The sequence below is a fragment of the Dermacentor variabilis genome, chromosome 2 (genome assembly GCF_050947875.1).
Source record: "Dermacentor variabilis isolate Ectoservices chromosome 2, ASM5094787v1, whole genome shotgun sequence".
Taxonomy (NCBI): Eukaryota; Metazoa; Arthropoda; class Arachnida; order Ixodida; family Ixodidae; genus Dermacentor; species Dermacentor variabilis.
This window is the reverse complement of record NC_134569.1, coordinates 251,413,283-251,428,034: the sequence shown is the minus strand read 5'-3', so window position 1 is coordinate 251,428,034 and position 14,752 is coordinate 251,413,283. Positions and strand designations below refer to the sequence as shown.

General features: G+C 44.3%; 1 long non-coding RNA gene across 1 annotated transcript; it reads left to right on the top strand.

The window, feature by feature from the left end:
• Positions 1–2,627: 2,627 nt before the first annotated feature.
• Positions 2,628–5,870, top strand: LOC142571249 (uncharacterized). Its single transcript, XR_012825815.1, has 2 exons — positions 2,628–2,688; positions 5,705–5,870. It is a non-coding gene; the product is annotated as an uncharacterized LOC142571249 (long non-coding RNA).
• The last annotated feature ends 8,882 nt before the right edge of the window (positions 5,871–14,752 follow it).

Sequence of the window (14,752 nt, the reverse complement as noted above, 5' to 3'; positions counted from 1 at the left end):
GCAACACACTCGAAGGCAACGCCGTCCACGACGACAGTGTAGACGGAGAACAGCCTTGCCGCAGTCGAAGCCTTCCATGGGAAAATCAGGACGAGTCACCAGCAACCGCAGACTGCAAGGTACGATGGAGCCTCGTTAGTCAGCGTGCCTTCGCCGTCGCTGCCACTGCCAGAATGCGGGGAAGACAACCGACACTCGTTTCAAGCGATACCAGTTCTTGTTGCTGTACTTTGTGTATATGAGATACTGACGATCGTCGACACCTGCAACACACTCGAAGGCAACGCCGTCCGCGACGACCGTGTAGACGGAGAACAGCCCTGCCGCAGACGAAGCCTCCCTTGGGAAAATCAGGACGAGTCACCAGCAACCGCAGACTGCAAAATACGATGGAGCCTCGTTAGTCAGAGTGCATTCGTCGTCGCTGCCACTTCCAGAATGCGGGGAAAGACAACCGGCTATACAAAACCGCTTAGCCCGTTTTATTTTAAGTAACTTCAATCCGACAGCAAGCGTAACACACACGAAATGCTTATTAAACCTGCCTCTCTTATCCGACCGCCGAAAACACTCACGCATTTCTCTTTTTCACAAAATCTATTATCGTAACACCTTTTTACAGACTATTTGGATCAGGCCAGCACCTTTCATTTCTTCTCGCCGTGATCATAATCAGAAAGTTAGGATATCGCATTTTAATACTATCATGGGCGCGAATTCATTCTTACCAATGACTAGCAAAGACTCGAACCTCTTGTCCCCTTCATTAACAGGTATAATTAATCCACTTATGTTTAGAAACGCACTTGAAAACGAACTTTTGTATTATAATTACCATTTGTCTTGCCTATTGTATGTACCTTTCTCTATTGCAGCTTTTTCATCAGCATCATGATAAAAAAGTTAACAATGCAGTGTGTAAATCTGCTGTGCATAATATGTTTTTCGAACCTCTTTACCATTGTGTACATCACATTTGTATTTGTATCTTTTCTACCTCTGTTTGTTTTCATCGGATGTCAACTCAAAATTTGGAATTATTACTGCTGGTCTTTATTTTGTTTGAGTTACTTTTACCGATGTTTACTTTGTATTATCTTAGCCCCTCCCCTCTATAATGTACTATGTACCTTGAAAATAAAATAAACGAAATTAAATGAAATCTAGCACTGACATCTAGCTCGGACATTTAGCACAATTTGTGTGTTATCATCGTAAATTTCATACTAGGCAAGGAGCACACCACAATCCCGCGACAGCCGCTAAGGAGACCAAACGGGAGCACATGTCTGTGAACGCGCAAATGGTGCGCCTAAGCCTCTCTGCTCCTCCACCACCCCCGCTGCACGGCTGCACCATAGTTTCAAGCACAGCACACTAACCACACATTCAGCACTGAACAGTGGGCGGTCGACGCAGTCGCATTTACACGACTTGTAGCGAGCAGCACATCCCTCGAAGCAAAGGCGGACACGGCGACGCCACATCGCGGTTCGTGGAACTGCGCTGCCGAGGCGTTAGGCCACTTCGACATTTCAATTGTCACCATCGCCGTGTTCTTAAATAAACACGGGTAACACAACGCAGATTCTGTACTGCCAGAGCTCACCGAGGCCAAAGCCGCACGGCCGCACCGCCAATACTCAAGGCTTTCCGCCAAATAACACAGAGCCTACAACCAACCATAGCCTCCTATATTTTTTCTATGAACCAACACACAAGCAACGCAAGCGCAATCCCATGAGCGATGTTGAACAATGCGCGGTCCAGGGAACGATCACGCCGAGGACGAACACATCACGGCGTCACTCGGCACCACCATCGCGCCTTCTCAAAAATAGCTAAACGATCCTGTCCCTAGGCACCTAGGATCAGGTCACGTGAGGGATTTTTGTACGACATTAGAGAGTTTAGAATAGGGGCCCCAAACGTTTGGGGCCCCAAAGAAATAGCGTCGAAGCCACTGCGCATGCACGAGACGCAAACTGCGTTTGGGTTTAGCGTTGAGAACGCTATTTCACCGATTTAGCGGCAGCCCAAATAGCGGCCCCAAAAGCTTTGCGTCAGCAAACATGGCGGCACCCATCGAAGCGACGGCTCTAACCGAGCACCAAACTAGGTCTGATTCGTGGTAACGCGTGAAGTTCGCAAGCTAGAAGTGACTGCGGTTATCGCTTTTTCTCAAATAGCGTGTGTTATGAAGATTGATTCATTAGACGCCGCTGATTCCGAATTCGATTGTGGATATTATGGCTTGTAGGTCTAACACGGCTAAGCTTGGCTGGTGAAGGCGCGTAAAATTGGTTTGCTCAAAACTAAGCGCAACTAATTGTTGGCTGCTTACAGAATAACCTCTAAATTGTAATTAAACGCGAATACACGCAAGTCAAAATTACTATTCCTATCATAAATTGGTATATTTTCTTTAATTATTTCTAATAGCTTTTCTTTGACGCCGTAGTGGCGTTGTCAGGGCAAGACGCTATCCGCAACCGCAAAGCTAATTCTTCACGGCCGTGTCTGCTGTGCCCGGGGCACAGCAGACAAAAGGTGCCCGAAATGTCTACGTTCACCCATGACGTCACGTCCGCTATAACCCATGATGTCACATCCGCTAATTTCCATGCCGTCTGTCTTACGGAGCCGGCTGCGCTGCGAAGCGGTTCGTATTCCGTGCCCACTTAGAGCGTGAGCAATTCATCTTTCCGCGCTATATGCGTGTAATAAAGGAGTGGTGCTGCGAGCTGTTTGATGCATTACCATTAGGTACCTTGTGCGCTTATTTTGTCTCATGGCCGCGTCAAATTGCAGCCGGCATGTGGAATGGGCCGTGGCATAGCTGCTCATGTGGGTGGTATTGCCTTCGTCAGGATCGTCAGTGCGTGCACAGAACCATTCAGTAGTCTGATTCAGGGGAGGGTGCGCGTAAGAACGAGGACGTAAGAAAACACTGGCATGACGAGCTGTTCCGTCAGATCGCGTTACATCGCGCTTTTTTTCTAAGACCATCTCGCTCGAGCGAGAGGATCTTAGAACAGCATTACTACTGCTTTTTTACAGCTTTTCTGCGGCTCATTTAATCATCACCTGCATTCTTTTAATAATACTAATGGCATCGCTGCGTGGGAGAGCGTCTCTTGAAGTTTCCAAACAAGAGCCAATGCCGCCGTGCCTGCATTCATACACGCTTACCTTTCCTAACGCAGCTAAGACGCGGCACTAGCTCTGCTACTGCGTGATACAGGGTCACTGTGATAATAAAATTAAAAAGAACAAACGAAATTATTGCAGAAAATGTCAAACGTTGCCAAGCGTGATAAACGGACCTGCCTCGCTAGATGAGTTGAAGAAATCGGCGTCCTGAAGTCAGCTCCGCCGCAGTAGACTACGCGGTGAAGCATGTCAGAACTGAAGAGTGACCGCTTTCACCGACATATATGTGTTCCTTAATGATGTACTTGTGGACCTGCGGCTCCTATTACATTACGCGCGCCGAGGCGCCTAAGTGTACTGGCCGGCCTTCAGCGCTATTTCAGACGTGGCTGTGATGTTTGAACCGTTGGTTTGTCGACCTCGTAAGCCAGTTAATGTTTACACGGCCATTTTTTTCTCAACTGCTGATTTCTTCCATAATAGCTACGTAATTTCGTAGTTTCCTGTTCAACTGCTTTGGTCATATGCGAGTCAAGGTGTTCTCTTTAGCCGAGCGCAGTTTTCGAAAGCGAAACGACGCTTTTGCATCAGCATATAGTGCCGTCGCCCATTTACAACACAGTCAATCAATATCATTTTGTATGTCACTGGGAAACCGCCAAACGCAGGGAACTCACTCGCATGCGGGGAACTGCATAACTAGCCACTGGATTAGCGTGCCTCTTGGGAAGCTCCTTTGCATCAAAGGCCAGGTAACCTTGCTATGATTCACCGCAAAACATGTGTCTAACTGCTTAACATATTTGTATTGCGGTGAAGCTAACCTTACGGAACCGAATTTCGCAACGATTTTTAGACTCCTGCATCTCTACCAGCCACTACCAAACGCTTGTCGGTACGTTTCTTGGCAAAGGTCCAGCTAAATCTACCCTTTTTGGAGTGGAGGGACTCACGTATATGAAAACTGCCAAGGAAAGCAGTTGCCCTGATGAAGGCACGCTCCCCTGTCGAAACATTTGCACCAGCCTGTTCGACCACCGTTATCACCGCAACATATTTGTGTGTTGCAGTGAAGCATGCCAATATTGGGAAAGATTTACGTGAATCTGGAATGTATGGTTTCTGTCAGCGACGAACCTAATGTTCTACTGTCAACAAAGCAGATTTTCGCGGCAGGATGCATGATGTCTGGAGAACTATTGTTGGCTAAAGCCAAACATGCCAGGTTAGCTCTTGTTACAATAATACGCTTTACCGCAATACACAAGAGGCCTCGCTGCAAGACACGCCTGCCGTAGTTAGCCAAAACCTTACGTGACCGTTCACTACAAAACACCTCCTGTATTGTGGTGAATCGTAATAAAGCACATTTGTCAGTTTAGAATGTAAAGACCCTTGCCCTTCGATTTTGTAATATTATGACTCAGTTTAATGAGAACATGTATTCACTGCTAAAAACATCAACATTGAAATAGAGATATGAACACTGATGGCAGCCTGTGTGATGTTTTATCCCTTTACTTTTTTGTGTACCTGTCACGCTGCCATTATTAAATTTTCCTGTACTTTGTAAGGTGCTGACGTACATAACATTACATCACAAGGAGCCACTGTGTAATTAGTGTTCAAGGACCAGTGTGATGGCTTTTCTGAAGAAAGGTTTGGGTTATGTTGTTTTGAAGGTTTTTTTAGAGAGGTAGCTTTCTGAGAAAAAATCAGATGTCAGGAAATAGACCTCAATGGCACAGTAATCTTGGCTGCCTTTTGCTCAAACGTGCCCTAGACATAATTGAGTGATTTGCACTTGCAACTGGACAGCAGCCTTAGCTTGGGAGACCATTGATATGGCATATTTTATCAAACTAGGTGACACATAGCATTACCAGTCCGAATAGAGACCTGTTTAAATGTTTGTCACCTTTAACACCTAGATTTTTGACCATGAATTCAGAAAAATCTGTAGCACATATAGGACCTAGATTTTAAATGCTGTATAAGTTGGCATCTTGTTCACTGCAGCTGTGCTCGGCTTCTGTCCAAACGGGAGAGCACTTCTGCACAGCTTATTAGGGAACATTCTTATTTACATACCTTCTTTTTATTTATCTCGCCTACAATCACAATCAAATGTTTATAGCACATGAATGTGCTGTGCATGAATCTTAACTTACAATGCCATGTTCAACAGCACAGTGCATGTAGCTTGTGTTGGTTCATTCAAGCTAAGCATTGTTACAGCATTTAACTGTAGGTATCATGGTATGAGAGCAGAGAAAGGGATATGCAAAGACAGTTGGGCACATTGAGACAACATCTTTGTTCTGTGTGAAAAGGTGACAGATACACAATATGTGGAGAACTCATTTCATATTTTCTCGCGCACAAAAAGAAATCCGGAGGAATAAGGTTTCTTCACTGTGCCATAGAAACTCTATGTTTGCTCTCAAAGGTAATTCTGATTCATTGGATATGTTCCTGTGCTGTGTTTATTTTCTTGAGTGTGCTTTAGTTTTTGCACGTTAATGTTTCAAACTCGTTTTTATTTTCACAGACTGAACATCCCACGTCTTGGTTTGACTTCCTGGTACAGGATACTTGCACTTAGCATGGAGTGATGAAGCAGAGCAGTGTACTTTTATTAAATGTGAAGATTTTAGCAGTATAACAGCCGTTCATTAAAAAAAACATGTGTGCTGAAAATAAAGTGTTCTTACCCACATTCCTCGTTGTCTATTTATTTATTTATTAATACTGTCAACCCTCATAGAGGGTCATAACAGAGAGGACAATACAATTACATAAATCAAATATGGACAATGTCAATGTACGCACACCCGCCGTGGATGCTCAGTGGCTATGGTATTGGGCTGCTGAGCACGAGGTCGCGGGATCGAATCCCGGTCACGGCGGCCGCATTTCGATGGGGGCGAAATGCGAAAATACCCGTGTACTTAGATTTAGGTGCACGTTAAAGAACCTCAGGTGGTCAAAATTTCCGGAGTCCTCCACTACGGCGTGCCTCATAATCAGAAAGTGGTTTTGGCACGTAAAACCCCAAATATTATTATTAATGTACGTAAAGTTGCTTAACACTTGTCAATTCACAGTGAATAAGATGTTCACTTGAATGCTGTTCAGCACACTTCTGCCATTTATCAAAATACGTACAATGAATATCAAGTCGCACATATCACTTGGCACTTCAAAACTAAATCGAAAACTCCAATAAATATGCCTCAGCAGCATTTTCAAAGTCGGTGACATCTTTTAGGCTAACAATAGCATTTGGCAATTGATTCCACATTTCTATCGCATCCAGGAAAAATAAGTATCGATATGTATCGCTGTTGGTACGGTCCGGCTTTATGACATAGTCGTGGTTAGTTCGCGGATATCTTTTGCCTGGAGCATGTAGATATTTGAGCTTATCAATATAAAGTTGATCCTGCATTATTTGATAAAACACCTTCAGCCTATATTTTTTCCTGCGTACCTCAAGAAGATAGAAGTTGCAACGCTGTAACATAAGCGTGACCGATCCCTTCCTTCGGTATGTCGAACAAATAAAACGTGCCACCAGACTCTGTATCCTTTCCAACTTCCTCTTAAGCGTCACTTGATGGGGACTCCAAACAGCGGCTGAATATTCTAGTATCATCCTAATGGAGGCGGTGTATGCAATAAGTTTTACATTACGCGATGCATGTTCCAGTTTTTTTTTCTCAGAAAATATAACTTTTGATAGGCAGTCATGCAGACGTTATCTATATGTTGGTTCCATGTCAATTTTGCTCGTATTCCTGTATTCTCATCAGAAAAACCACTTATATGGGGAACTGATCATGATAAGTGCTCATGAGCATTTTAAAGAACAGCCTTGAACCCTACTCATGCACTGGTAAAATGTATAGATGCAGTGAAATTGAAACAGAAGTCAAAATAGCAAACATGATGCAGTATTTGTCAGACAATTATGTCAGCAATTTTTGCATAAAACAATTTACTTAGAGCATACTAGCACTACAAAGTACCCATCTTTCTTGTTAGGCATACATTACCACAAGCTTTTTAAATGTGGTCACAAGAGAGATGCTGGCTTTAATGAGGAACTATAGAGGTTAAAGGCAGCCATGAAAATGTATGAAGAAATAATGCAATGCATAGCATTTACTCAGTCCAGAGAGCTTCCAAAGTTGCCATAAGGCCTTGATAGCTGTGGATGAGGGAACGGTTGCAGTCAAATTGGAGTATGAGAAATGAATATTAAGATCGAAACACGTAACAACTCGTAATGCAGTTAAAAAATCTTGCTATACCTTTAAAAAGACAGTGAAATGAAATTAGTGTGACAATTTCCTTTTCCTTTTACTTCATTTACGTTCAACATACTTATGTTAGTAATACAAAAAAGCAGAGGCATGAAGCACATAAGAAAGATGCTAGTCTGTTTTTATATTCTGCCTTCTCTAAATTCAAAGTTCAGTAAAGTTAACTTAGAAAGCTACAGTGAAGCCATTGCGTCTGCCTGTATGGTGCATAACAGCAGGAATCGCCAGCCTAACTGCTTGGGTTTACAGTGCCTTATTTGTATTGTATACCTTTTAAGTGCTGAGCTATTGGAAGATTGATTAAGGTGGCCAACATGCTGAACCAGTAGTTTACTGAGTAAAATACATGGAGAAGGCTGGAAAGATAGGACAGAGCACAGGGGATGGTATTCCGTGTCCACCTAGTGGAAATGTCCATTTCATCCGCTGCTGAAGTTCTGATTGGCTGGGCTGGGGTATGCATGAGAAGGAGACATGCTCCCCCAGCTAATTCAGCAGAAGAGGATATGGAAATGTCCACAAGATGAATACTTACAAAGCTATTTAATAAAGTAGTTCTGTAACCAACATGCCTGCTATGCCATCTTGCTTTCAATGTCTGTCTTAGTAAAAGTGTGAAAGAACAAGGTTTGTGCATGAAAAGTCTTCCTGAGGGTGTGTGCCTTGAAGCCCGTAGTGGTAATCACAGGAAATGGGGGTGGATCCAGAGTAGCACCAAAGGGCAAGCCTTCATCGAAACAAATATGGGGGGAAGTGACTGCATGCTCAAACTTGTCAGCTCACAAGTTTGCCAAGACCAAGTGATGTCAGAAGTTGATGAAGCCTACATGGTTAACTGCTTAGGCCAAAATTATTTACATACTTTTTATGAGGACTACGTATTTACTGGAAATCTCAAAATAATTATGTTAGTTCAGAATACCTTCCACTAGTTGTGACGTCCTTGAAAGAATTAAAATGTTTGAGTTGTACTTGTTTGGTGCATGAAGTTATTTTTTTAAAAAAACTCAGCAATGGAAACAAAATGCAAAGAGTAGTATTCGAAATAAATTGCCACATCTTTAGGGCTAGATGAATTCAAATAATAATAATAATAATAATAAGCAAATGAAGATCGGGCATACAAGATAGATGCTTCGGCTCCCACTTGAAAGCCTTGTTCGCAAAGATTGCGAACAAAGCTCCAGTTGAACCAGTTCTTATTTTTCATTTTTATGGTTAGTATCTAATTTTAAACTACTTACCGTGCCTCTTTTGACCAAACCAGACAGGCTGCCGTCAAACTCTTCACTACTTCAATGCAAATAATTGGAGGTTGGCAAATACATTTTTCTAATAGGAATAGTAGGTAACGAATAGTCAAACACTGATGCATACAGTTACAGCAGGCATATTTATCTTGGAATTAAGCACCATGCGTATACTGTCTAGTAAAAAAAGGACAGCTATCAAGGAAGATTAGGATTATTTTTAAGCAAAAGCAATTATACCTCTTATATTTGAAGCAGATGTAGTGCTTCTCAAGAATCACGTCCAAACTGGACACACTAAAACATTAAGCTGGAATATTCAAAAAGACAAGTTTTGCTCGCCAAGTGACTTTTAATGTGCTCAATTATGTAAAGTGTGCTATTATATGATTAATGTAATTTGCTAATGTAAAGAAAGTACAAGCCAAGATCTCTTGCTCCATATATATGCGCTGAATCAAGAAAGTAATTAAGGAAGAACACCAGAAATAAACACAAATATTTGTGTCCTTTCTGGCATAAAATAATTCTCATGTAAGCCACATAACATGCTTTCCAAAGCATCCCCTACCTTAACTTACAGCTGCATCACATGAAGGCACTTTCTAAGAACACACATGCTTCATGATCATTCACTGTGTTAGTGACTCCCACTGAAGTAGACTGAGAACATATCTGGGCATTACATTCAATAGCTGCTGTAAAGTGAAAAGACTGCTGCTTGTAGGTATGAATGAACCAAGTGAATAAGAAATATAAGTTCTCAAACTTCTAGTAGTAAGTGTGGCAGCACTTAAGAAGAACATATTGCAACTAAAATTTGCAATACATGATGAAATAACTGAAATAGCTAGGGAGAGTTTAATAGACCAATAAACAGGAAACTGCAAATTCCCAACATTTCTGAATACTTTTCTTCACATGTACTCACCTCATAAGTATAATTTCCCTTAATGCTCGAACCTCTGCCTTATTTCATAATTCCCCATTCTGGCTGCTTCGCTCATGCTGATTGACATCTAGCACAAAGGTTGGCAAAAGTAGCTGAGCATGTGCATGTGTTGTGAGGCAAGCTGCCCACATCTGGTAGCCGCATGCCAATTTCTCAGAGTAGATGAAAGGGAAGCCTTGAGGGTAAACCATAGAGAAGACGGATACCTTGGTTCAATGATAACTGAAAACACCAACATGGAAAATTTGGACAGCCCACAGAATCAGCAGAATTGACATAGTTTGGAAAAACTGAAAAGATGCATTATGATATTTATGTTACACAGGTTCCAGTCAAGTTGAAGATTTTCACTGTCTAATAAACTTATAAGACAATACATGACCAGCAATACTGTATGGAACCTAAACAATTTTAATAAAGTCACCTCGAAGTCAGGATGGAGAAGTGACTGAATTGAGGATGCTAAAATGGATGAGGTGGAGGCAGATTGTGAAGACAGGTCTTAAAAAATTAACATTCAACACACACTTAAGTTGGCAAAGATTGGACTCAACGTTCAAGAAGAAATTGACTTAGATAATTGATTGGTATACATACATGAGAGAGCAGCAACAATACAGCAGAGATAACTGTCATGCAAGAGGAAAGGACGTCCATCTAAAAATTAACATTTGATCAGAAGAATGGTTATGCATGGGCTCAGGCTCATGTACAATTCTGTATGGTACGCATGATGTCAGAGCTGCATCGCATAAGGAACTGTGGCCTTACATGCCTCGATTATGAAATGATGTGGGCCAAGAGTGGAACAAGGATAGCATCAAGAGGGGGCCTCCTTCAAAAGGAGAACGGTAGGGAAACGGGGCGAGAGAGATTTTCTACGCAACAGATACAGAGTCATATGAGTCATAGTCATAGAAACCATGACCCAAGGATGTGCACAACAAGGTACATAAATTCAAATCTCTATACAGTTAAGCCTCAGTATAACGAAATTCTCGATATAACGAAGTATTTAACTTTTCATAACCTCTTCTCCATAGAACACCATGCGTTTAGAGCCTCAATATAAAGAAGCGTGTTTGTGTGCAATTTCAATATAACGAAATTTTGCTTCTGCCGCAGAGGAGTGCCAAGACAATCAATGGTAACTTCCGCGGACGCAGATAGTCAAATGATTGAATTACAAGCGGCTGCTTGCAAACGCACCTCTCAAACTGCGTGCAGCGCGACAAGAACAACAGCTTGGAGCCGCATCATGTTCCGTATAAATTAAGTCCAAGTGCGATCAGATCCTATCGCGCCCCGCGCACTTGTGCTTTAGGTGCGAGTGAAAGAGTGCGAGGGTGAGACAAGAAAGATGGTGGCTTCGTAAGTGCGGCCTTCCCACGCGAGCAATGGCAAAGTGGGGAAGGAAAGCGAGCTCGCGGTGACGCGATCAAGCGCGCGCGAAGGGGCGGAGTAAGTTGGCGCGCGTCTCGGCCATGACTGCGCGTGGCTGCAAGCGCGGCTGAGCGCATATGCAGCCGCGTACCCTGCTCTAGAGGTAATCTGCTGCTCGTGGAAAAAGCGGGCATGCCAAGACGGCGTGGCATCATGTAAGCTGTTTTCCCGCACGTTTAGTATTGAAGGTTGCGCAATCTCGAGTTTTGATGACCCGTTGGAACGAGAAGCAGACGAAGCATTCGCTCCTAGCTGCCGGCGCTTTTCATGGTAGCGTCGTCGCAGTGCGACCGGGCGGCGCTTTGGGGGCGGAGTGCACGCGAAAGCATATGGCGTCACTTAATTCGTACGTACCGCTCATGTGAAGATATCAACTTGGCATGAAACCGTATCATTCATCGCTGACTCCTATATTCGTCAAAATAAAATGTTTTCTCATTCAAACTTGCTTTTTTTTTATTACCCAATAATTCGGAAAATTGCATGGCCCCTTTCCGTGCAACAAAAATCGATCGGCGACTGTACTCATTTGCATAACACATCGAATTTCTATACAAGGAAATCTCTATATAACGAAGCGAATTGCCGATTTTACCTACTTTGTTATATCAAAGTTTAAGTGTATAACGAAATTTCCTGTTCTCTACACGGGGACGGCAATGTGGGCTTGTTCGTTGATCATCATGGAACAGCATGTAGTGTAGCGCAACAAAAACAGGAACACAAGAAGAAATGAAACACAGACACAAGCGCCTAATTATGTCTGTGTTTTGCTTTTTCTTGTGTCATTGCTTTCGTTGCATTACACTACATGACATTCAATACTTTCACTGTCACATTCATGAGCGCTGAAAACCTAGAATCAACTAATATCTTGCCTGATTTGCCATAATTAAAAAGAAAATGTGGGTATAGTAGGTCTAATTGAGTTCTGGTGATTTTAGTATCGCTGACATATAGCTTTTAAGAATGTTTAATCGTTTCTTCTGTTAAGGCAGAGTACATGCTCAACTGCTACAATAAGTGTGAATGTAGGAAAAAACGACATTTCTGGCTCTTGCATCAATTTTATGGCATGTTGCGTGATCTAATCAAGTGGTTTCAATTTGACGAAGTTCTCTATTTAACAAAATAAAACCTCACATCCCAATAAAATTTATTAACTAGACTTACTGTACTTTATAACCAAAGTACTGTATAACTATAAGCAGCTACAGCCGCCATGAGTGGCGAGCAGAATTGAAATGAAATTGCTTTAGTCGAAACACGCTGAGCGCTGCTCCTAATGTACGCGCCACATGCATTGGGCAACTGCGGGAACCGCGGTACCACACACAGTTATTCAAAGCAGCACATAAGAGTGCCGCGGGCTCAAATTGGTTAGTAGATTCATTCGGAACCAGTCTTTCGATTACTCAATTGTGTTACGTTTCGCCTACGACGCGTGGTTTAGCCGGCGCGACTGCAACAAAGCGGCAGACATTTTGGCCCGTTCGGCGTCGCCGCTACGCTCCCCGCCAAGCGCGTCCAGGCATGTTCCGATGCCACGTGTCTTCATGTGCGTGTGTGGGTGTATGTGCCATTGTGCCCGACCGGAGGCGATACGACAGTAGAAGTCACCTTCTCCTCCCAGCCATTGTGCCCGACCGGAAGCGATACGACAGTAGAAGTCACCTTCTCCTCCCAGCCATTGTGCCCGACCGGAGGCGCTACGACAGTAGGAGTTACCTTCTCCTCCCAGCCATTGTGCCCGACCGGAGGCGATACGACAGTAGGAGTTACCTTCTCCTCCCAGTCTTTGTGCCCGACCGGCGGCGCTACGACAGTATGCGTCACCTTATCCCATTGTACAATCACGTGCTCGTCTATTGAGGGGTTCCTTCTTGCCCTCAACTGCGAGAGTATAAAAACAGCTGCCCCCGGACGCCAAAGAGGAGGGCTCCGATTTCTTCTGTTGAGTAAAGTGCCCTCCCGTCTCTCTACTTCGGTCAACCTGACCGCCAACTCTTTGCGATGTTAAAATAAACAAGTTGTTTTGTTGTTACCAGTCGACTCATGCTTTGCCGGGACCTTCGGATGCTTCCAGTTGTACCCCAGGCCGCCAGGCCAACGCTACCCTTGGGGCTTGCGACCCAGGTGCAACAACGGGCGTCAGCGCCGAGTTCCCAACAGGTCGTACCATCGGTGCGACCACAACAACCGTTGCCATCGGTGGGATTCAAACAACTGTCTGCCAGCGGTGAGATCGCGACAACGGAGGCCAGCAGCGAAGAGATGCAGTTGACTGTATGCTGAGCAGCTCAACAACGATCCGGGAGCAGTGCAACGAGCCCTGTGTGATGACTGGTTGCCTGCAGCGGAACGACTGCGCTGGACTCTTGGCTGCGAGGTTTGGTGAGTGCGGGACTTTCTTCTTCTGAGCTTTGCCAGGCTTTTGTTAGTGTCAGAAACAGAGCTGGTAATTGTGGTTGTCGTTGCTGCCGGGTTAGTTTGCGGCAAGACAATAGTAAGCAGTAGAGAAAGCAGCATTCAGAGCAGCCATGGATTTGAAGTCGTTGCGCAAACCGAAATTGCTGGAGCTTGCAAGAGAGTTGGGTCTGGATGTCTCGGACAAACTCAGAAAACCAGAACTGCTAAAGGCTTTTCTTGAGTTAGAGGCTGAGGATGACGAGCTGTCGGAATGCCTTGAGACTATTGAGGAGAGGTCAAAAAGACAGGAGCGCGAACTTAAAGGGCAAAAAGAGAAACATGAGCGCGAACTTAAAGAGCAAAAAGAGAAACAGGAGCGCGAACTTAAAGAGCAGAAAGAAAAAGAAGAGCGCGAACACGCTTTGGAAAAGAAGCGTCTCGAGGTAGAGATGGAACGCGCTCGTAATGGAAGTCAGGCACACGGTGCAGGAGAACGAGTATTGTTCAAAATGACTGACCTGATGCGGCCGTTTAAGCTTGGAGAGGACATTGGTTTGTTCCTGGTTAACTTTGAGCGAACGTGCGAGAAGCAGGGGTTCTCTCGGGAAACGTGGCCACAGCGCTTGCTCACTTTGTTACCCGGCGAGGCGGCCGACGTAGTCGCTCGCTTGGATAGAGAGGAGGCAGAGGATTTCGACACAGTGAAATCGAGTCTTCTAAAAAAGTACAGGCTGTCAGCGGAGGCGTTCCGTCGGAAGTTTCGGGAAAATGAGAAAGGCAAAAGTGAGTCATATACAGAGTTTGCGTACAGGCTTATGTCAAACATGCAGGAGCGGCTCAAAGAAGAGAAAGCGTTTGGTGACCACGATAAAGTTCTGCAGTGTTTCGGGCTAGAACAGTTTTATAGTCGGTTACCGGAGAACGTGCGGTACTGGGTCTTGGATAGGCCAGACGTTTGTACGGTGGCTAAAGCCGCTAAGCTAGCCGAGGAGTTTGTGACGCGTCGGGCTCGCGGAGCTAAGGACGGTCAAAAGGGTGAATTTGGCTCGAAGTTTGAGAGGCCGAAGTTCACGCCCATGAGATTAAAGGGGGACACACGTAGTGCGGATGCGAGTGAAAGCAGTCCGACAGAACGTAAGGAGACGGCGGCAGCCAAACGCAGAAAGCGGTTCGAGATGAGGCGAGCGCGCGTGTGTTATACGTGCCAGAAGCCGGGT